At 39.3% G+C, this 23,505-nt stretch overlaps 1 long non-coding RNA gene and 1 pseudogene across 1 annotated transcript in view; one reads left to right on the plus strand and one right to left on the minus strand.

Moving 5' to 3' along the window:
• Nucleotides 1-18,025, plus strand: part of LOC134364978 (uncharacterized) — a 111,477-nt gene extending 93,452 nt beyond the window's left edge. Inside the window, exons 2-4 of the long non-coding RNA XR_010021916.1 lie at nucleotides 8,411-8,478; nucleotides 9,081-9,161; nucleotides 15,983-18,025. This is a non-coding gene — a long non-coding RNA (uncharacterized LOC134364978). The remainder of the gene's footprint in view (nucleotides 1-8,410; nucleotides 8,479-9,080; nucleotides 9,162-15,982) is intronic.
• Nucleotides 7,887-8,345, minus strand: LOC134365049 (ubiquitin-ribosomal protein eS31 fusion protein-like; annotated as a pseudogene).
• Nucleotides 18,026-23,505: the final 5,480 nt, after the last annotated feature.

Raw genomic sequence — 23,505 nt, forward strand, 5'->3', positions numbered from 1 at the left:
AATTCCAAAGACATTTTTCTCAGAAATGGAAAAAACTATCCAGACATTTATATGGAACAATAAAAGACCACGAATAGCCAAAGCAATGCTCAGCAAAAAAAATAAAGCTGGAGGCATAACACTACCTGACTTTAAGCTATACTACAAAGCTATAATAACCAAAACAGTATGGTACTGGCATAAAAACAGACACACTGACCAATGGAATAGAATAGAGAATCCAGAAATCAACCCACACACTTACTGCCATCTGATCTTTGACAAAGGCACCAAGCCTATTCAGTGGCGAAGGGACTGCCTCTTCAGCAAGTGGTGCTGGGATAACTGGATATCGATATGCAGGAGAATGAAACTAGATCCATACCTCTCACCGTATACTAAAATCAACTCAAAATGGATTAAGGATTTAAATATACACCCTGAGACAATAAAACTTCTTAAAGAAAACGTAGGAGAAACACTTCAGGAAATAGGACTGGGCACAGACTTCATGAATACGACACCAAAAGCACGGGCAACCAAAGGAAAAATAAACAAATGGGATTCTATCAAACTAAAAAGCTTCTGCACAGCAAAAGAAACAATTAAAAGAGTTAAAAGACAACCAACAGAGTGGGAGAAAATATTTGCAAAATATACATCTGACAAAGGATTAATATCCAGAATATATAAGGAACTCAAACAACTTTACAAGAAGAAAACAAGCAACCCAATTAAAAAATGGGCAAAAGAGCTAAGTAGGCATTTCTCTAAGGAAGATATCCAAATGGCCAACAGACATATGAAAAAATGCTCAACATCACTCAGCATCCGGGAAATGCAAATCAAAACCACATTGAGATACCATCTAACCCCAGTTAGGATGGCTAAAATCCAAAAGACTGTGAACGATAAATGCTGGCGAGGCTGCGGAGAAAAAGGAACTCTCATACATTGTTGGTGGGACTGCAAAATGGTGCAGCCTCTATGGAAAATGGTATGGAGGTTCCTTAAACAATTGCAAATAGATCTACCATACGACCCAGCCATCCCACTGTTGGGAATATACCCAGAGGAATGGAAATCATCAAGTCGAAGGTATACCTGTTCCCCAATGTTCATCGCAGCACTCTTTACAATAGCCAAGAGTTGGAACCAGCCCAAATGCCCATCATCAGATGAGTGGATACGGAAAATGTGGTACATCTACACAATGGAATACTACTCAGCTATAAAAACGAATGAAATACTGCCATTTGCAACAACATGGATGGACCTTGAGAGAATTATATTAAGTGAAACAAGTCAGGCACAGAAAGAGAAATACCACATGTTCTCACTTATTGGAGGGAGCTAAAAGTTATTATATAAATTCACACACACACATACACACACACACACAAACCGGGGGGGGGGGGGAAGAAGATATAACAACCACAATTATTTGAAGTTGATACAACAAGCAAACAGAAAGGACATTGTCGGGGGGGAGGGGGGGAGGGAGAAGGGAGGGAGGTTTTGGTGATGGGAAGCAATAATCAGCTACAATGTATATCGACAAAATAAAATTTAAAAATAAAAAAAAAAAAAAAAAAAAGAAAAAAAAAAAAAAAAGGGTTTTAATGTAGAATTTTATTTTTTGCACCCATGCTGTTGATTGCTAAATGTAATAATCTGATCATGACAGTGAATAAATGTCTTTTTTTTTTTTTTTTTTAAAAGTGCCTCTTTTAGAATAAACAATGATTTTGTACCAAGCCGTTTGGCTTGGGAAATATCCTTGAGTTAATGTGATCTCAGGTGTACATGGTTGCCTTTAGCTGGCTCCTAGGGAGGAAGGCTTAGTTGAGAAGTTGTCACTCAGGAGGGCGGGGAGAAGGGAAACCTTTCAGTAGGCTTGATCTGGGGAGGTGACAGGAGGGAAGCTGGGATTTAATAGTGCTGTGAGTTCAGGGTGTGTGGGGTGCATGTGAGTGGCTGTGAACAGCTCTGCTCTTTCCTGGGCTTAAATCCAGGGGCCCTTCCTCACACGGGCACCTACCCACAGAAAGGGAACTTTATTGAACTCTTTATTGAACTGTTCAGCTGGTCTTGTGTTGAGTTGTCTGATTTAAGTTAGAATATTTTTTTTCTTAGATGGCTGGTCAGCTTTCTTTTTTCTTTAAAGTAGTAAATAACAGTCAGTGCCTGGTCAGAGGGTCATAAGAAGTTTGCCCACAATCTAATTTTAGGAAGAGAGATTAGAAAGCTGCTTTTTTATTCCTGTGTTTCACACATGCCCAGATATTAGCATTTAAGTGATTAAAAAGCAGTATCTCTATGAAAAGCTGTAGCTGGCATTTTTCTATCCTTAAATGCACCTCCTGGAGTAAAGCAAATTGCCCCAGCCCCAAAATATAGGCACAGGTGTCCTCGAGATTTGTTTAGGGGATGTGAGAGCTTTTCTTTCTCCCCCCCCCCCATAATTTCAAAAGCCTACAGCTTAAAGTATGATATGGGCAGAGAAATTTAGTCTAATTATATTATAGACAGACCAGTTAAAAGACACATCTCATTGGTCCTGAAAGGGACTGTGAAAAACCTGTGTGGCTTTGAATGAGGAGGAAGTGACTGTGTGTGGGTGGTGTCTATAGAACCATAAACACATCTGGACAGGCATCAGTCCCAGTAAAGGAAATTACATTTCTTAGAATGAATGCCACTTAGACTATTAGTGATAACAAATAAATAGTTCAGAGAGTTCTAATTTTTCTTGCTATCAAAAACAAAATGAAAAAGTAGTATCTCTCAAATAACAGTGCAGAGTTAGACAGGTGGGCTAGGATGGTGAGCAGGTCTGCTCCCTGGGGTCACCCTGATTTCCACTGTGATTTTCCACATTCACCATTCTGCGATGTGCTCCTCACCTGCTCAATGTGTGTTCCTGTGTGTGTGTGTGCGTGCGTGAACACAACACCATAAGGATATACATTTGTTCCATGGGACTTTATAAAGCTATGTTAATTTTAATTGGGAAAAAGTACATCCAATAAACATTCTTTCCTGATATATTTTCCAGCAGCAAAGTTGCTTACCTCGGATTTACACTGTGCCTTTTAAGGAGTGACTCTTTTGCAGGACCCTCCTTACTGAGTCCTCACTTCTTCACAGCACGCTACAAGCTGTGTTAGAGAAGCTGGAGTCCTAAGGGGCTCAGTAATGACCCTGCAGCGAGTGGAAGGAGCTGGAAGCTGCTGTGAATAACAAGAAAACCAAACGGGATGAGCACAACAGTGACAACAAACAGCTTTGTCCTGTGTAAATTAAGTTTGTCCATAAGCAACAGAAGGTTGGATAAACTCAAAGTGAAATACCATCTTCAGGTTCATGTTGCCTTCGAAAACAATTGAAAACACTATAAAGTAACAAAAACTTCCTAATTAGGAGTATTCTTTCCAAGTAACATCATCAGCAGGAGCTAAAATCCTAAGGTGTTCCCTTTTAAAAAATAAATTTACTTATTTATTTATTTGTTATCACATCATAATTGTGTACATTCATGGAGTAGAATGCGTTTGGTGCTGGAGGCTTTCTTCAATGGGGACACCCCTGGCTTGCCCACCCCTCATTCGTGGGTGACTTGTCTAGAGAAACTATCCACGATATTGGCTATTTCTCTGGCAGACCCTATGTGATCTCTGCTTCTCATGTCTTTATATAAACATCACACTTTTAAATTGACAGGCCTTGGGTTTTACTTCACACTCAAGAGGCACAGCTCTGCCGAATTTTAAGTAGAAAGGTATAGTTTGTTTAAGCCTTTTTTAGGATAAGTTGGAAGGAAAGGTGGTCTCTGTGTGCTCAGAATGACCTATTTTCCTTATGATAAGCTCTGAGAAGTATTTTCATTGGCTGACATTCCTGGCAAAACAAAACAAAATGAAATAGTTCTAGGGGTAGCCAGGCATGAGGGAAGAAGTGTGGTCTGTAGAATCAGACAGACTCAGATTTTGATCTCAGCAATGCCAAATGCCAGCTATTTAATCACTGGAGACAACTAATTGTCCCCAAGTAATCGTTTCCCCTTCTTCTGAAAACAGAACAGAGGGACACTTTGCTCTCCAGGTTGAGAATTTCCCAGATCCTTTGAATCAAGGTGTGGTTCATGCAAGTGATAAGTTCTCTCCAATGAATTGTGAGTGGAGGTGATATGTAAAATATCAGCATCACCTCCTTAAAGACACTTGCCATTATTTATCTTTGCCACTTTACTTGTACTTATGGGTTGGAATCCTGACGTGGCACTGGGAGTCAGCTTCCACCATGGTGATGAGGACTGCAATGTAGAGAGTGGTAGATCAACAACACAGAAGGAACGTGGGTCCCTGAGCGATCACACAGAATAGAGCTTCTCGCTATCCTAGCCCACTGCCTACTTCGGTACTGTTAATTAAGAGATAGTTTTGTTATATGTTAGCCACTGTATTATTTGGTCCTTTTGTTACTGAAGTCTAGCTTATGTTCTAATTAAAAAATTAACTTTGAGAAAGTTACTTAACCTCTCATCCCCTCAGTTTTCTCATCTGCAAAATGAGGAAAATATATGTCTTGCTCATATTTTTTTTGCAAGCTTATTGTGAGGATGACCATTAGTGTGTTTGAGTGTTCTAAGTCTGCCTAGTACTATTCTTGTTCATGCACATAAGTCTATCAGGAAAGTACAGATTTTCAAGATAGACAACATGAAGGTCTGTAACTTATTTTTATTTTCTCTGTGTGGCACATAGGGTGACCAATCCTACTGGTTTTCCTCAGACTGAAGTGGTTTCTGGGAGGTGGGACTTTCAATTTTAAATGGGACACATCCCAGGAAAAGTGGATCAAGTTGATCACCCAAACTGGAGGCCCAATATTTGAGACTTTCAGTGCTAAAACCAAGACTGCCCCAGGAAAACTAAAAAGAGTTGATCGCCCTAGTCAGAACACATCAATTGGAGAAGTTCTTTGAAATAAGTGATAATTCTGAATTTGAAGCAACATACATCCAAACTTTCTCTCTGGATCTGGTGGGAATTTATCTCACTGATGCCAAAATTTTCTTTTTCTTTGAGGTACTCATTGTACTCATGTGCAGATAAGAAATACTTGTTACATACCTCTGCCATTACTAACTGGCTCATTGCCACCCTGAAGAAGCAGATATGTCATTCTTTCGTAGTAAGGAAATGTAGGCTATAGCAATAAACAAGTGGTGATGTCATCATTGGATCCCTTTGGGTAAATTTATGACCAAATCTTACTGACTATTAGGTGATCCCACTGGTGGTTCCACTGGTGGGAAGATGACTGAAATTTGGTTTGCTTTGCTGGTGCAGATTTGGTACACTTATTATGAACACAGTTTTGTTCAGGAAGGAGAGACCAGAATACAGGTTACTTATTATTAAGTACTGAGCTTCTGGGTCACTACTGATGCTATATCTGAAACTGGATATTGAATTTATCTACTGGTAAGCTGACTTGGTGAGGACTTAGACGATAAAATCAAGCTGAGTTTTTCTTGATATGACTTTCTCCAGGTTTTAGTAATTTTGCCCCCACCCCCCACCCTTTGAGTATTACAGTTATTTTCTAGGTCTGAGTTCCTTCCTCCGAACATAACTCAGTGTCTCCAGCAGTCACCCGAATTTCAAGCACATAATCTTGTATTCTGGAAAGAGTGCACTGGGACATTGAGGCGGCCAGGACCCTGTGTTCTCTGGAATTTGCTGTTCATCTCTGATTCTGGAACTTTTTTTGTTGGTCTTTCTAACTTTTATAATAACTTGATAGTGAGATTTTCCAGGATTTACTGGCATTATCTCTAGAAGTACCTGGAAGAAATCTTCATCTTAAGTGAAATCATATGTGAACAATAGTCCTTCAGGCAGCAGTAATAAAGAACGCTTTATAATCCATATTGAGTGCAAAGACAGTGTCAGTGTAGGGCTATGATAGTCACTACTGTGGATGTCATTGGATTGTTTAGCTGAAGGGGTGTCTTCCACCTCCCAATTTTCCTAAGCTTCATGCTGGGCCCAAAAGAATAGTATTTCTCAAATGTAAGAAGGCCATGATTTGCCAAGGATATGTGAGTTTGTAGGTAGGCAGGCAGGCAGTCCAGTTTTGTCTGGGAAGGGAGTTATCCAGCTTCACAGACAAGATTACATTTTCACTGCTAAAAACTATTGCCTTCTTATCAAACAGATATCTTGGCTATCTTTGCCAAAAAATCAATGAGATGAAGTGTTGCATACTTCTACAATGTTTCTCTCTAGCATCACATTGTTATGACTTCAGCTTGTGCAATATTTATGCAAGGTGAAGTACAGGTCCATAAACTAACATTTTTTGGGTCAACAGCAAGACTATTCTTAGCTAGAAAAAGAGCATGTACTTTCTTATAAACTGGCTTTCTTATTCAATGGTAAGAAAAAGCTCTTACTATACAATGGAGCCTTAAAAAACGCATACAAGATTTATAAGGAGCCCTATATGGCTGGAGACATTATTTTCTTATATTTTGAGGATTGAGTAGTTTCTATAAAATTTCCTGTTTCAGAAAATTTGAAAATTTTCAGTGAGATTAACACACATACTTCTGGCACTCTGATACTTTTATAAACTTGTTCAGACAAAGGAGTTAAAAAAGTTACAGTGTTGCATAGATTGTTTTTGAGAACCTAGAAAAAATAGATATTTCTTTTTTATTCCATTACAAAGGTTTACTAACTAGATATCTTACTACTGTTGTCTTCTCTTGGGCCTTGTTTTCTTACTTCATATATAAACAGGGATATAATAGTATTGCAAAGGTTTGCTGTGGGAATTAAAAGGCTAATGCTTATAAAACTCTTGGCATGGTGTCTGGGACATAGCAAAAACTCAATAAATGTTTTATATCCTATTATTAACATCATTATCATTATCATTGCACTGTCTAAAAACTGTGGAGCACATAAAAGAGCTACCATCAAAGAATTTTTATCTAGTTGATAAGATAGGACTTGAACTTGAGGATTTTTCTATAATATTTGGTGGCACATATGAGCCATGTGTGGGCCACATTTCTGATTCTATGTAAACCATTAATATTGGACCGGGAGAGTCAGATTTTAGCCTAGTGGGTGGAGCAGAAAGCAGAGATTCGAAGAATAGGGGCAGAGGTTGAGTATCCAGAAAGTAAATAAGGACATTCACAATCAGAGTAAGCAAATGCAAGATCCAAAATTCAGGGAGAAGTCCATGGAGAAAACTGATAAAAAAAAATGAACAGCCAAGTTGGGGAGCAAGAAATGAGTAGGTTTGCTGGATGACTCAGCTTGGGCAGTTTCTTTCTTTCTTTCTTTCTTTCTTCTTTTTTTTTTTTTTCCTTTTTGTGCTGTCTTGCTCCTTTCATAGATCTGGAGATCCCCTCTTGGTCTTTGCCTTGGTCTTTCTGTGTCTGCTGACAACAGTGGAGTTGAAAAGGCTTCACGAAGGAAGAGGGACTCTAAGGAGACCTTGAAAGATGAGGGAAGAACAGGTGCCTGGGGCCCAGTGAGCAGATTGTATGGGGGTGTCAGGGATTTACATGAGGGAGCAGTGTGACAGGTGAGCTGGAGCCATGCCGTGGTCAGCTTCAAAGACCCAGTGTGGATTCTGTCATTTGGACCAGAGGAAAGTAACTGTATTGATAAACGTAAAGATTAGTTTTCTTTCTCCCTCTCTCCTCTTTCTCTTTCTCCTTTTCTTTTCTTCTTCCCCTTCCTCTCTTTCTTTTATCTCTCTCTCTCTTCCTTCCTTCCTTCCTTCCTTCCTTCCTTCCTTCCTTCCTTCCTTCCTTCCTTCCTTCCTTCCTTCCTTCCTTCCTTCCTTCCTTCCTTCCTTCCTTCCTTCCCGTCTTTTATTTACCCATGCACAATTACTTTGTCTTCTGGTTTGTTGAAGCAGTATATGCCACACAATGTTTGCCACAATAATGTCAGTGAAAATGGCTGGCCATAAAAATGCTAGCACCACATTCACCTGAAGGACACTTTTAAGGAAGGTGATTAATTTTTCCATTCTTATTTGCCACACGATATTTCAGGACAGCCAGATAACTTTCTTTCTCTTATGTTTATTCTTCTCAGGAGTGGTGTAAGATGTCTTCCTTTTGTTGGCACCAATACAGAGCCTCAATGTAAGATAAAGAGTGGTCTCCTTTTGAATTTTGTGGTCAGACAGAGTGTGTCCATCTTGGAGTTGTTTGCCAGCAAAGCTCCGTCTTTGCTAATCAGGAGGAATTTCTTTTTCGTTCTGAATCTTGTCCTTCACACTTTCTGTTGTAGCCAAGGTTCAACCTCAACAGTGATGGTCTTCCCCATAAAGTTTTTTTTTTGTTGTTGTTGTTTGTTTTTTAATGAAAATCTGCATTTTGGTTCTTCCACAGATGGTGAATAGGAAAGTCAAAGATTGAAATTTAAAGAATAACTTGCTCCAAGTCATTACTGCTGCTAGGTAAGACATGGATTGGATCCAAGATGGGTCTGCCTCCAAAGCACATACCTTTCCATACCACCTATGCTGCCATTGGGATTCTTTTGAATTGATGAAACTTATACATAAGCTTCATTACCCTGGAAGAAGAATAGTCAAGAAAAACCTGTTAGGAAACCAATGCAATAAACCAGATGGGCAACATTACATTTATGAAACATTCTGACAAATAAATCTCATCATGACAGCTGTGTGAACAAGCATTATTAATCTTCATTTTACAGTTGAAAAAAATACACAGTTAATTCTGATTATTCTCAGTAGTTATGTTCTATAAAGTTGCCATGAACACTAAATTAACAAATATTGAATTAGCTTCTTCAGGAAATATGAGGTTAGGTCCCTGTGAGTCTCTGGCTACAATGTTTTCATCAACTGATTGATATATAACCTTGTTTTATGTGTCTTAGAGTTTTGTTTAAAGACACCTTATTTCAAATATATTGTTGATTCATTAACATTGAACTCATAGTCAGTATCTCTATACTTCATGCCTGAATGAAGCTTGTCTAATACATTACATGTATTTCTCTGTAATAGACATCATAGCCTTTTGTGTTTAGGAACACCAAACAGTGCTCCTGCACTATAAGAGCTGAAACAGTGTCTCCTTATTTGAGCTCCATTGGGAACGTGCATATTGGGTGAGTCAAATATTTTGCTTCTCCGGGTGTGTCTACAAATGACTGAAAGCAACATGAGTATTGATTCTGAGGTGACAAATAGATTTTATGAAGTAGGTGAATTAGAAAATATGGAATCCACAAATAATGATAACCAACTGTACAACATTTATTGGGCACTTACTATCAGCCAGGTTCTGGGTTGAGAAGTTGATTTCAGATAAACCTCCTAATAAACTCATTTTTTAGATTGAGAAGCTGTGGAATAATTAAACTTGTCCAAGGGTTATGAACCCACATCTGGGGCTCTAGAGTGTGCTCATAAGGATTATGTTGTTTGGAAGAATCTGAGACTAAGGGGCTGTTGCTCCAGCTCTCCCAACTAGAAAATGACAGAGCAAGGACTTGAATCCTTTCTCTACCTCATAGCCACATCGCAGACAGACCATCTCACAGGGTAGAGTTGTTTGAAGGAAAAGAAAGGAGGGTCATGAGCATCAGAACAAAGGGCTTAGGTTAGTTGGAATTTTGTCTATTAATTCTAAGGTGTAATCTACCAGTTTTCTAGTGCTGCTTCTGAGCTTTGCTTTGATAGGACTCTAATACACAAATAAAGACAAAAAATTCATCTTGATTTTTTTGATTCAAAAGCATCTAATTTGAGGTGATATCAAAAGAAATAGTGAAGTAGAATTAGGGATTATCTTTTAAAAGTTTTCTTGAAGGTGAAAGTGATTTTGCTTCTTTCCGTCCATTGTATCTATTGTTTTTGACCCTAAAACAAAAGCTTGGACATGCTAGAAGGATAAGATGAATCTGGCGACCTAGAAAATTCTCTGTATTTGCTTCTTTAACTTGTGAACAATGTAAAGAAAATAATAATCTCTCCCTTTGGACAAGGGAAAATAGACACATTTCTTGTAGAATTGTTAATTTTTGCAAATATTTTGGAGAGTGTTTTTTCAATAGGCATCAAATGTACATAATAGGAAATGTAACCCAAGGATATAATCAAAATTATGTAGCAATACTTCGATCTAAAAATGTACCTGGAAGCTATTATATTAATGAGGCGTTGGAAACAGCTAAAATGTCTAATAATAGGAGACTGATTAAATAAATTATGTTATGATCAAGCAATGAAATTCAAGGCACATGACATAATAATAAATGTAAAAGCTTTCTGTATTTACTTTACATATATTATCTCACTTAATGCTAACAGCAATCTTTGAGAGAGTTTTAATATGAAAATATATTCATGATATTTTTAAGAGAAGAAAGTAGCAAAACATGTATATATACTATTTTTATGTAAAAACATATGTCTTTAGAAAAAAACTAAAAGGATAAATAATATATTTAGAGTGGAATTTTTCTCTGAAAAGTGTCATTATAGATGAATTTTAGTTTTTTCTGTTTTGCTAATGTAATGGATGAGAAATAAAATTGATTTATGTTATTTTTTTCTTTAAAAGCTAATCTGCAAATCTTTGTGTTTTAATTGGAGCATATAGCCTATTTACACTTACTGCAATTACTGATATATTTGAATTTATATCCATCTTATTTTGTGTGACTAGTCTGATCTTTTTCTATTTCTTATTTTCTTCTTTTTGACTTTTTTGTTACTTTTTTCATTTCATCTTTTTATTTGCCTAGACTCTGTTTCTACTCTCTCAGTGACTACTTGGGAAAATAGTACATGCATATCTAACATATCAAAGTCTAAAATTAAATCAATATCTTTAGTTCCTTTCAAACAAAACAGGGCCCTTAGAAAACATTAACTCTATTTACCCTACTCTTGAATTATAAGCTAATATTATTGTGTGTTTTATTTTTGTTTATTCTTAACCTCACAAGACTTTATCATTTTTATTTAATGTGGTCCATGCCTATTTAATTTTACCCATATATTAGTCTTTTTATTTTATTTTTTTGCTCTTCATTCTTCCTGTATCTCTAACCTGCCATCTGGAGTCATTTTCCTTCTGCCTGAAATTTTTCAGAATTTCTTTCTTCTGGTGGCAAATTCTCTTAATGTAAGTCTGAAAATGTCCTTATTTCACCTTCATTCTTGAAGGATGTTTTTCTGGGTGTAGAATTTGAGGTTAGCAATTGTTATCTTTCAGCACTTTGAAGATATACTTGTATTCCATTTTTTTTTTTTTTGGCTTCCATTATAGTTTTTGAATATAATTTGTCTTTTCTCTCCAATTGCTTTGAAGATCTTCTCTTAGAATTGGGTGTTCTTCAGTATCTAAGTGTGGTTTCCTTTTTAGTTTCCTTCCTTGGGATTTTTTAGCCTTCAATGGAAGGATGAACTAAAAATAAACCTTTTTGTCAACCCACTTCCATTCCCACAATCAACACTGGAAGGAAAATGGCCAGCTGCTTAGTGGAGGAAGATAAATAATATTTCCTGAAAAGTTGTAACTACAAGCCCGCTCAGTAATATTTTCATCCTGAATACACACTACTTGAATTGTTTGAGAAATGGTCTGAAAAGACCTAAGAATTTAATTTAAAGTGGTCCCAGACTAGTATATACCTCCCACAGGGTCCTGGCAGAAGCCAATGCAAATCCCTACTGGAGGAAACCACTTTTATTCATTAAGGTAAATAAGAAATTTACTCTCATGACTCACTAAACATTTAAGGAAAAAAGTTATCATGAGTGAGAACAAACAGAAATGACATATAATAGAAATGGATCCACAAATACTCAGACACTGACATTTTTAGGCATAAAAATAATTGTGTATTATATTTAAAGAAATAAAAGACAAATTTTAAAATTTGCCAAAGAATATTAAACCATAAAAATAATCATGCTTGGACTTATTCTGAAAAACAAATTATTTGAAAAACTCTATTACTGTGTTTAATAGCTGATTTGATGACTGTCTTCAAAGTGCATCTTCGTCTAGTCTCTCTGCTTGGATTCTGATTACAAGGGTGGTGGTAGGGATTGTGGTGGTGTTGGAGCTTTCCCCTGTGAATGCCACTTCAAGGAAACTCAACTAATTCAGTGATACTTGGAAGAATCATGCATCATCATTTCAACTCGCTCTGAAGCAATTCCAGAAATATTTGAGAGTCCTGTATGGGCAAACACTGTGCTATGCAGTTGAAAGGGATATATGATACAAAAATGGGTATATGTGGTTTGTGCTTTCTAGAACTCCCCAAGTAATAGAAGAATTAGATATAAAGCTCAGTTACCAAATAGACTATTGATGTTGTTATGTAAGAATTAACAAGAGTGTACAAGCATACAACTTGGGAGTTTGGGAGGGATGTGAATTCTGAAGGCAACATAATTGGTGAAAATTGTTTTCAGAGGAATTTTACTCAGGGTGAGTGCTGTGACTTTTTCAAAAAAAATTCTCGCACATCAAGTTGGATGGAATCTGAGATCCCAAGTGTCCTGAATTAATTGCCCTACTTAGGATAGAGTAAGAAATGTGTTGGTTGTGATGGAGATGGAGGAAAGGGGTGGTGGAAAGGAGGGAGAGAAGAGAGGAAGAGAGAGAGAGCACGTGCTGGACGTGGAGCCAGGAGATGATGCAATCTTGCGTACTTCCCCATGTGCTTTCTCCCTATAAAGCGCTAAATCTTCAGTAATGCCTATAAAGATTACAAAATGCTTAATATCAATACTTCTTCCTAGACTTAATTGTGTGTTCTAGCTCTAGTGTGGCAGAATGGAGATAGTTTGCATACAGGGAACAGGCAGCAGAGAGGAACAGGAGGCTGTAAGGTACAGGAACTGTGGACATCAGGGGGAGAGTTTGACTCCAGCCTCAGTAAGGAACTGGAAGCTGGCCACGTTAAACTACATCTCTGAGGAGAAAGAGGCCCCAAATGACATCTGGATGTTGCTAGGAAAGCTGTTGGGAGAGGACTTGAGCTGGGACCTTAAAATATGGGTTGGACTTCTGCGGGAATCTGTGGGGAGAAAAGGAGGTTATTTCAGAAGGAGGAATGAGCATGAGCGAAGGTGCAGAGAGAGAGGAGGATGCGGGAGCTGTCACCCTCCCTGGTCAGCTGCTCAGTGTGCCTCCTGGGTTCCACAGATCAGGCTGGGGGAAAGCTCAGACTGAGTCGCAACTTGAATTGGGAGAGTTAGGACAGAACCTAGGACTCTAGGTCCCTTGCGGTCCTCACACTGTGTAGCTGGTTCTCATCTTTCTCTTGCATTTGGAACCTGGATCTCTGTGGCCCCCCTTCCTGTGAGGCTGCCCCCAGGGGCTTGCTTTCTGCCTCTTGCAAATGATGGCGGGGGCAGACTGAGTTTTGGGAACGGGTGGCCAACTGCACAATGCCATGTCTCCTGGTTGTGATTAAATTGTCATTTGGCACATTTTTGCTTGGATATAGCTTTCTGGAGCACCTTGGGAGATGTCAAACTCCATAATCGAGTTCTGGGACCAAAGCATTCATGTACAAGTAAATGAAAGCAGACCCGTCACTAGGGTCTGCCCCTGAAATATGGCTGCCCAGATTTTTGAAAGTTACAAACCCCACTGTCTATCATCTGTTATTGACTCTTCATTGCTGATGCTTGTCAGCTCATGTGCAACCTGAATCGCTTGACTCAGGGGAAAAGGTGAAGTATAAATGCAATAAACCCACTGTAGACGGGCAGTGCACTTGAATGTGATACTCCAGTTCAAAGAACAATGTCTGAAACAGCCTTGAGTTTCTGACAAACACGTAATTAATGACCATCAAATGCTTTTGATTAAAAAGAGCATGAATCTGAAGCCACCTGGAAGGTAACTTTCTCTAGTATTTTCTTTTTTAAGACAAGGAAGCTGCTTGTATCTTTGAGGACTATTTAGTGACCATAGAACTTTGGTTCAAGGAGTTGGAAATTTGCCCAATGCTACGTCACATTCTATATTTGATTTGCAAACACAGTTTCTCCTTCACCAAGTGACCACTCAACTGAAGTCAAAAGTTATCTGATTACAGGAAAATAACTTGATCCTTTTGGTTACTGTAAACATTTTGTAAGCTTGTTCCAACCTGCTTGAGAGTACTTCCCTCAGAAAATTTCCATGTTTTCACCTTATTGTGCATATACAACGTGGGTAATATTCCTACAGTTTTGGAAAGAGTTGCAATTTGAGAAGATGGCTTTGAAGTCTTTCAAAATTACTTGTGATTTTTTTCACTGTATTAAAGAGTTGTAGTCCATCCCAATATGGCCCCAGTCTAATATGGAAAGTTAGTGGTCCATGCTGTGTTCAGAGGTAAGTTATGGAAAAATTCCTTCATGCTAATTTCCTGCCTATTTATAATCATTATGTCTTAAAGTTCCCCATATATCTCTGTCAGATAGATAAAAGACCCTGATTACTTAATTGCTGCTCAGACGTTTCATATACCTGGTTTTAGATAACAGTTCTAGAGTAGGAAGAGAGGAGGGTCTAGGGAAACAAAACAAGGAAAATGCTTCCAGTTTGCAACATCGAATTTTATTACATTGGGTCATAAACAACACCAATTAGCACAACATTTTCATGGTCAAAGTTGCCTTTTGAAAAGCAGTTGCGTGGACATTTTCCTGGAAGCAGATGGCTGGCTGTTGTGTAGAATCCTTGCACTCTCCTTAGATTTGGAGATTTATAAGGAAGGGTGGGGCCATGTTTACCAAGCCTGCTGCTTTCCTCACCAAATCAATTCCTTGTCAGGGTCCAGCCAGACCTCTGGAAGGGGTTAAGTAGGAGTCCAGGGGGACCACTTGACATCTGCTCTACTGATGACTTTTTGATCTTGTTGTGTTTGGCTTTTGAAGGGCAGGTCCACATTGAAGTGGGAGGGAGAGAGAGAGAGAGAGAGACAGAGACAGAGACAGAGACGGAGACAGAGACAGAGACAGAGACAGAGACAGACAGAGAGGCAGCTTAGGTGTGGGAGGGAGAAGGAAACAACCCCATGACGACAGATCAAATGAAGGCAAAATAACTTTTTAAAAAAGTTTTTTAAAGTTGAGTGGGATTACATGCTATGAGATGATGATAATAGGAAGGAAAACACTGGAGTCTCACGTGTGAAACTCTTTGTGAACAAGAATGTAAACCGTGTGGGTGTGTTGCTGTCATTAACCATCCCTATAATATGGGTGTCATTGAAAACCAAATTACATACTTCACTTTAAACCATGGCCCCTGGAGTTGATGTAGCCTGCTGGCATGCAGCTTTTTCTTTCTTCTGCAAAACCAAAATAAAATCTCACCAAGAAGAATGTGGCGGAAAGCTTAGGGAGAGGTGGCAGATATAATGCTAGTGGCCAGCAACCACCAGATCTGCCATTTGCATCCTAAACTATGGTCCTCATCTTCCTTGCGGGGTGGGGGATGGGAAGAAAAAGGAGGAGGAGTGGGGAGTAGGGACAGGGGAGGAGAGATTACTTAAGGCATCCCAAAGCCTGAGGGGTTCAGAAGCTCCTTAAATAGTAGGACAGAGAAAAGGTGACAGAAGCAGTCACTGCTGCTGATACTGCCACTGGTCACCTATGCCCCTCCTCTTGGTCCTGGAAGGATTATAAGAGCAAGGCCTGGGTGTAGTGAGATGACCTTGCTCAGAGGTTTTTAGTATTAATGTGCCTCCCCCTGTCCTGACTCCCAAGTTTCATCCTTGATTATGTTTTGTCCTTGACATCTCTAAAAAAATGACACAGGAGGACCTGCAGAAAGTTAACAGGAAGGTCCTGGTGTCCCTTACAATGACCCCCTCCACCTTTGGTTGGAGACAGAAACTATGATTGGGTTCATTTTTGGGGTTTGAGGTGTTCTCTTGGTCTACATGTCCTATTTGTCTATTTTCAGACACGTACAGCACTGGTTTATCTGAGTCTTTGCAACACAGCACCTAACTGTGGGTGTGAAGCCGTGTGTGGCCACGGAGAAGAAACAGTCAAGTCCAGAGTTTGGCAACAGGAAAGCGTCAAGAGTGGGAGGAAGGCAAGGATAACCCCACAAGGATGTATGTCACGTGAAGACATGCAAGGTCAAGACCAACATTTGCTGGGATCTGGGTGACATAAGGGACACTGGCAACACCAGCTGTGCCTAAGACCCCATGTTTATAGAATGTCTGGAATAAGTAATTGACATTTGTGTGCTGGTCCTCAGGATCATGAAATGATCATGAAATGGGCTTGTCCTCAGGCACAGACATAGCCAGTGGTCAAGGTGAGATTTCTCCAAATCTGGAAATAGGTATCCTAAGTCCTGTTCCCTGGTCTTAACAGACTTGGCTAAGAAGTTTCTCAATGTTTGCTTAAGAGTTTAAGTCCTAGTAGAGGAAGTGACCTGGCTCCTTAATGACAATCCCATGTATACCTAGAGATGAAAGGATTTTGTTTTCCAATGAATTACTCTTGGGGGTGGGTGTGTCACACGTGGCTGCTGTTAGGGAGACCTTCCCAGGCTATGTCTTTGTGATGCAGCTGTCCTGGATATCCATCTCCAACCCTGAGTTCTGAGTCCAACCATCTGGAAGAGTTTCGGGGGCCAGGCCCTGCTGCCCCTTGTCTGCCTTTCATGTCACCTGGAATCTGCTGAGTGAGGTCTACTATGAGGGCTTAAAACTAGTCTTCCATAGTTTATGAGCCCAAATCCATCTGCAAGGGGACAGACCCCGGCTGACCAGCAGATTAAACAAATGTCCCCCTCTGTGGCGTTCCTATGGTGAGAACTGAGTTCCCCATGCATGACGTCAGCGAGAGCCAGGGCAGGCCCTTCTCCCACACGTGGCTCAGAAATCATTTACAAAGCAAACAGAGAAGACAGCCCTGGGTAGGTGACTTTCCCTTTTGCTCTGGGCCAGCCCTGCGCTCCCAGGCCACTCCTAGAGGGCTTGTCTGATCCGAGAGTGCAATTAAAACCAGCTGTCCAGCCAGTGCCTGTAAAATATATACTGGCAATGGGGGAGATCCTTGGAGATTCTTTTACCTGGTAGAAATATGGAGACAATTCCCAAATCTGACTCTACTGAGAGCCTTCCAGACCTCCAGTTCCATCTCTCTTCGGAAAAAAAAATAAATCCCAAAATAACTTCCGGGGAATCTGGGAGCATATGGTTCCACCACCCCATTCTCTAGAAAGAAATATGAAAAAGATTAGAGAGACTGTCAAAACCTCAGACTGGGCCTTGCACGGCTGGAAACGTAGCTCTTGTCTCCTGGCTTGCCCCATCCTCCCCATCGGGGTGAACCAAGTGACCTTGGGCTGGACGGGCAAAGTGGCGACCGTGATTTGGATGCCACATTTACCCAATTTCTATTTAGCAAACAAATCGAATGTACTGCTGCTTGTGTTTGGGATAAATATCTGATTAGATTCTCTTAACATAGGATGACTACTGCCCATAAAGAAAAGAATTTCAGCTGGGCGATGTCCGGCCAGGGCACGAAGATTGGGTTTCCTCTTTATTTGTTGTCAGCAGGCATGCCTGATCTTTCCTACCTTGCAAGCTCATTAAGCATATGCTTGAATGTGGGGCTACTGACAACGCAGCTGTATTTCATTTGTAGATAATTGATGCAATAAATGTAATAACCAAAAGAGATATGTTGACTCATGAGCTAATTTGGGTGTAGATGTTACAGCACTTCTGCAGCTGGAAACGTTTCCATCACACAAATCTGTTTCAGATAAATGCATCTCATTCCTGTCCTTACTAAGACAGAGGGGGAAAAAAAATCAAACCATCCTGTATATCTAAAAATACATGTTCATAAGTTATGGTCAGTCCAAACACTGCTTGAAAAAATACTAATGTCAGCAAATCACTGCACAAACAAGTGGCTTTAACCCCTTCCACACTGGGAGTGCCAAAACGAGGTGCTCAAGCCAAGTTTTTTAGGCACTTTTGGTCTGGAGACTTAAAACTTTAGCTGGAAGGGTGTGGATCCACTGTCTCTCTTCCGTCTCCTTTTAGGGAAGGCAAAATCTTTTTCAGGGTCCATATATTTCCAGAAGCTTCTCTTCTATCTTCTCTGATAATTTAGCCCAGGCAATCCTAATAGTTATGTATGGAGGGTAAGGTTCTGTAACTTTATAATAGGGGCTCTTGGAAGGTACAGAGGGAGTTTGTAATATATGAGAGACCCACACTTGGGAGAGGCCCTTATAATTATCTGCTAATAGCCCAGACCAGAGGTTGATAAATTGTGGGCCACAGACAACACTCAGCCTACCACTGGTTTTTGTACAGACCTTGAACTAATAGTGGTTTTTACATTTTTAAATGGTTTCAAACAATCAAAAGAATAATATTTTGTGATACAAGAAAATGATGTGAAATTCAAATTTCAATCTCCATGAATAAAGTTTTATTAGGACACAGACGCATTTGTTCATTGATTATCTGCTATGGCTGCCTTGGTGGTTGGTTGCAACATTTACCATCTAGCCCTTTATAGAAAAGTTTGCCAACCTCTGGCCTAGACTAAAACACTCCCAATCTGTGAAAGTGAGGAAAAGCTAGATTTGATTGCAGTGTATTTTTAAATGAAGTTTCCTTACTTCCAATTAAATGCCCAAGGAGAGTAGGTTAACCACCCCCATTGTCTGCAGAAGCATTATCGTCATATCTTGGAAGTGGCCTAACCTTTTCTCCTTGTGCTGAAGTTCAGTTGGTTGGACTGTTTGTATGCAAACATCGTTTCTAATCTGTTTGAAAAATTTGTGTTCCAGATTGGGTAATCTTTTATTTTACAATCTTGTTTTTGTTCTAAAACTATTCAACAAATTGTTTTCTCAATAAATATTCTTAAACATTGATTTATTGAGGTTTAATTTTGATACATCACTGTTACATAGGTTTAAAGTTATAAGAATTTTGACAAAAGCGTTCAGTCATGTAACCACCACCATGATGAAGATCTACAACAGTTCCATCACCCCAAAAAGTTCCCAGTGCCCCTTTTGTATTCAGTCGCCTTCTCCTCCCCTTCCCCAGCCTCTGTCTATGGCGAATGTGTTTTCTGTTCCTATAGTTTTGCCTTTTCCAGAATGTCACATACCTGGGATCATACAGGATGTAATGGATATTTTAAAGGTACATTTTTAGTTCCCTCAACTGCAGTTTAGAGACCAATGAACTCTTAACTGATGAATTTCAACTGTACTTGCAACAAACATTACATAGTTAAGAATAAATCTATTATCCTTGGTTATCCGGAAGAGGAATTAAAAGTTTGTTGTACAGGCACTAAATTTGTGGGACCAGATTCTAAAGCTACTATAAAATGCACTTTCTTTAAAAAAGAAAGTGTTGTTATCAATTATGTGGAATCTTCCTGGATGGATTTTTTTTTGTAATATAATCTTAGAGTTTCAATTTTATAGCCCCAGATGATTTAGGTTTCTCTGTGAGTGAAAAGGAAGAGGAAACTTTGTTTATATAGTCATAATCTGTCTCTCTAAACCTTTCTCCTCACTTCTTAAGTTTTATATATCTTAAAAAACAAAAAATATGCAAAAGCATAAAATATCCATTGTGTTACTTTATTGATTCATCAGGTACAGGATTATTCTCTAAGAATAAGGATTGGGGAAAGTATTGTTCCCTATGTGCATAAACAGAAAGCAACAGAATAAACCCATGCTTGCATTAAAAAAAGAAAAAGAAAGAAAAATGTGTATTTCCTGTGTTTCTATAGTGCAGTGATTTTCTATTCAGTTGAATTTGTTCTTTAGAAGGAAGTTGTTAAATAAGCCAGACACAGAAAGAGAAATACCGCATGTCCTCACTCATAACTGGGTGCTAAGAAAGAAGGAAAGAAAGATAGAAAGAAAGAGAAACAGAAGGGGGAAAAAAAAGACCATAATAATACGTTGAACTTTCAGAAGGAGAGAATAAACCTAAGGATACTAGAGATGGGAGAAAGGGAGGAGGATTGGTGCGGTAAGGGGCATAAAGAATAATTATGATTTAATAATGAAGATGCTAATAATAATAATAATAATAAAGTAGTTGTTAATATCCTTATTTTCTTTCCAAACAATTCTACAACAAAGAGAAGTTCCTATGTGCTGACAATGCTGTTAGTATAAATAAACTTTAAAAAGTAATCAATATTCAAGATCATCAGCCCAAATCTCACCCCTCCTTTTCCCCTGCTTTCCTCTCTCCTTCTATATTTAGTGCCTACTCTGGGTAGCACACCGTTGCCCTTTGGTGTGACTCTTATTGTCTAGGATGGGGAAATTCCAAAGGAGCCCTTCAATGGAAGGCAAGCATGAACATAAGTAACGCAGTGCATATTTAACTACATCAAAAGTCTTGCTAGATCTGGTTTTTTTAACCTTAATATTTTTATGCTTTTGTATGTTTTCTCCCAGCTCCCAGATGAATGTAAAAAATAGATTTAATGCACCTTACCCATCTTTCTTAGTTGTAGGTTTTAATCCAAGAACTCTAGAATTTTGCTGTTTCTTTACACAAGTGGATTTTGGGTTAAAACTCAAGATAGCAAGTTCAGAAATTGGTCTGAAGTTTTCATTTTATTTCAAACTGAACTCATGTTACTCCTGTTGAAAATTGTACTGACAGGGCTATACATATAATTTATGATATTTCCTATCCTGATGTTTAGCTGAATTAGAAACATTTGTGAACAAGTCCTTCTGCAGCCAGTTAAGAGACATTTTTTTCTGCTGGAGAAGGCGGGGGGCAGGGTGCCGTGGTCAGAGGCAGAGAGGAGAGAACTCAGAATACCTTTTTCTTCAATGACTGTTGATCAAGTAATTGACCGTAAACTGTTTACAACCGTGACCCTTGTTGCAACCACAGAGAAGGTGTTTATAGATAGACATTAAGCTCTTTCTAAGTTGTTCACTAAGTGTGCTGTTTACAGAGCAAACTTCCCCAAACATCTTATTTTTCTCTGAAACATTCCATAAAGTGGATAACAAGATTGTTCAGACAGCATTGAGAAGGAGGTGGAGTAGAGTGAAGTTTTGGAGAACCTGACATTTTTAATAGTAATTCCATTTTTATATTTCAGATCATGGAAAAGAGAAACCTCTACATAGGGTCTGTTCAAAGCATTAAAAAAAAAAAAAGATGAAAACAGCAATTGATGAAGAGGCTCTTGTATTGACTTGTTAAATTGCTTAAAGGGAAAAGAGATGTTGACCACACTGGTTCTTACGCAGGATTGAAAAAACTTACTGTGAAGGGAAATGCTAGGACTGCATGAGAGAAAATAGATTCGAAACTACATTTTCAGAAGATTAAAATGAGTTACCACCACTTCAATTAGAGTTTTGCCAAAGAAAACACCAAGAGATTTGTTTTTTAAGTTCATGTAAGTTGTTTGTCAAATAAAAGAAAGATTATAATTATTTCTTAAAAGAGTACATTTTTGGAAGTTGGGCCTGTGGCCTAATGAGCGAGGCTCTGGGAGAGACGTGCTGCACACAGGAAGCCCTGCTCTGCTCACAGGCCTGTGGCTCCCCAGGTGCACCGTGGGGCCGACCTCGTGAGGTGTGAATACTGATGCCCACCGATCAGGCATTGCATGAGGTCCCATGTATGTCTGCACTCTGCTGCCTGCAGAAGAGAGGCTGCAGCCTCACGTTCCCTCTGGTAAGGCTCAAAGGCATGAACAGGGTGAAAAGAAAAGCAGTTAGGAAGCTTCTGCAACACTTAGTTGTGAGAGGAAGAGAATGAACTCTCAGAGCGTGGCATGGGATGGATGACTAGGAGAGCATCTGGGAAGGAAAATTTGGCAGGCCTAGAGTCTGGTCTGGGAGAAAACCCAGGTGACACTGTTTCAAGCTAGAGTGAGCAAGAGCGGTAGGAGAGTCGAAGGGCTTAGCTAGCATAAAAGACTTTGTCTTTACTCTTTGCCTCCTTTTTTGTTGTCTGGAATGTAAGGGTGATGCCCAGTGCTGGGATTAGCTGTCTAACAGTCCAGAGGATGAAAGCCACATGCTGAACTGGCGGAGGGATGGAGCCTAGCCCTCGATGACATCCTCAAGCATCTGCTCCAGCCCTGGGCTTCTTTTCAGGCAAGCAAAGCAAACCCCTCTTGGACTAAGCTAGTGTCACTGGGTTTCTGCTCCAAGGGGCCAAATCCTAATTGACAGGGCCTTGAAGGAAAGGATCTAGGAAAGCAGAGGGGAGAGGGGAAGGCCGTTCATGGGAGGCACAGGGTAACTCAGACACACAAGTGGGAATGCATGTGGCATATCTGGGGCACAAGGAGTAGAACAGTCTGAAGGGTCATTTATTCTGGCTGGAAAGTGTCTGGTGAAGAGAGGGGAAATACCAGGCAAGGATCAAACTGACTGACTATTTAAGTGCTACCTTTTAAAATTCTGGGAAGACCAAATTCTGAAGACCAACCATTCTGTTTAGTGCTAATTGGGTTGATCAGGCTTTCAGTGATGATAGTTTTGTTATGGGAAAAATGATTTAACTATCAATTATTAGAACTTGTCAAGTAAGCTTTCATAATCAGGATTCCACTATCTTATCCAACAACCGGCTGATGGGCTTATGGGGGCTGGGATAGCAGATGTTGTATCACTGATCGCTGTATGTGATATAGATTGTTTCTATACAATAGAAAGTAGAAACCTAGTGATAGTTCTGTTTGAATTTTTCTCTCTACTGAGTTAAGCTTTTTAAAAAATTTTTTAAGCTTTATCACTTAGTTGGAATTATTGAAGCAGAGGTTTGGCAAATCCTCCAAGGAGCTTCAAGAGGAGTCCTTCATCTTTCTAGTGGTTCTTGGTCTTTAGCAGGCATCAGATTCACCAGGGGAGCTTGTTAAATGCAGATTCGTGGGCCTGACGCTCAGAGGTTCTGGTACAGCAGGTTTGGGCTTGTTGTCAAGAATCTTCATTTTTAACAAGCACCCCTGGCAATTCTGTTGCAGGTGGTTTTCTGAGTATCATTAGAGAAGCACTGATTTATAGTCTGTTCCCCTTCCTTATTGCCTTTCCTGCCCTGTGCTCATGTTCCGGTGCTTTCCAGAAAAAAGGGCATTTCTGAAAGTGAGGGCCTCACTTAATTTCCCATGTCTTTCTGCTAGTAGCTGGAAGGTTTCACCAAAGCCCACACTGTTTTTCAGACTCCTCTTGTCACTTTTAAAATTTTTTTGTTTTTTGAATTCCAAAGGAATATTTGTTCATTATCTAGAAAACTTGTAAAGATTCAGAAAGTGAGAAATAAGAAACTACAGATAATCTCCATTCTTCTATCTAGACAGAACCATCGTTAATGTTCTGATGTATTTTCTTTTCTTTTTCTCTCTCTTTACATAAATGTTGGGATCCTTCATGTTTCATCTTCTCAGATGTATTGGTGTTGGTCCTGGTTGCCAACATGT

This window comes from Cynocephalus volans, chromosome 16 (assembly GCF_027409185.1).
Source record: "Cynocephalus volans isolate mCynVol1 chromosome 16, mCynVol1.pri, whole genome shotgun sequence".
NCBI classification, from domain to species: domain Eukaryota; kingdom Metazoa; phylum Chordata; class Mammalia; order Dermoptera; family Cynocephalidae; genus Cynocephalus; species Cynocephalus volans.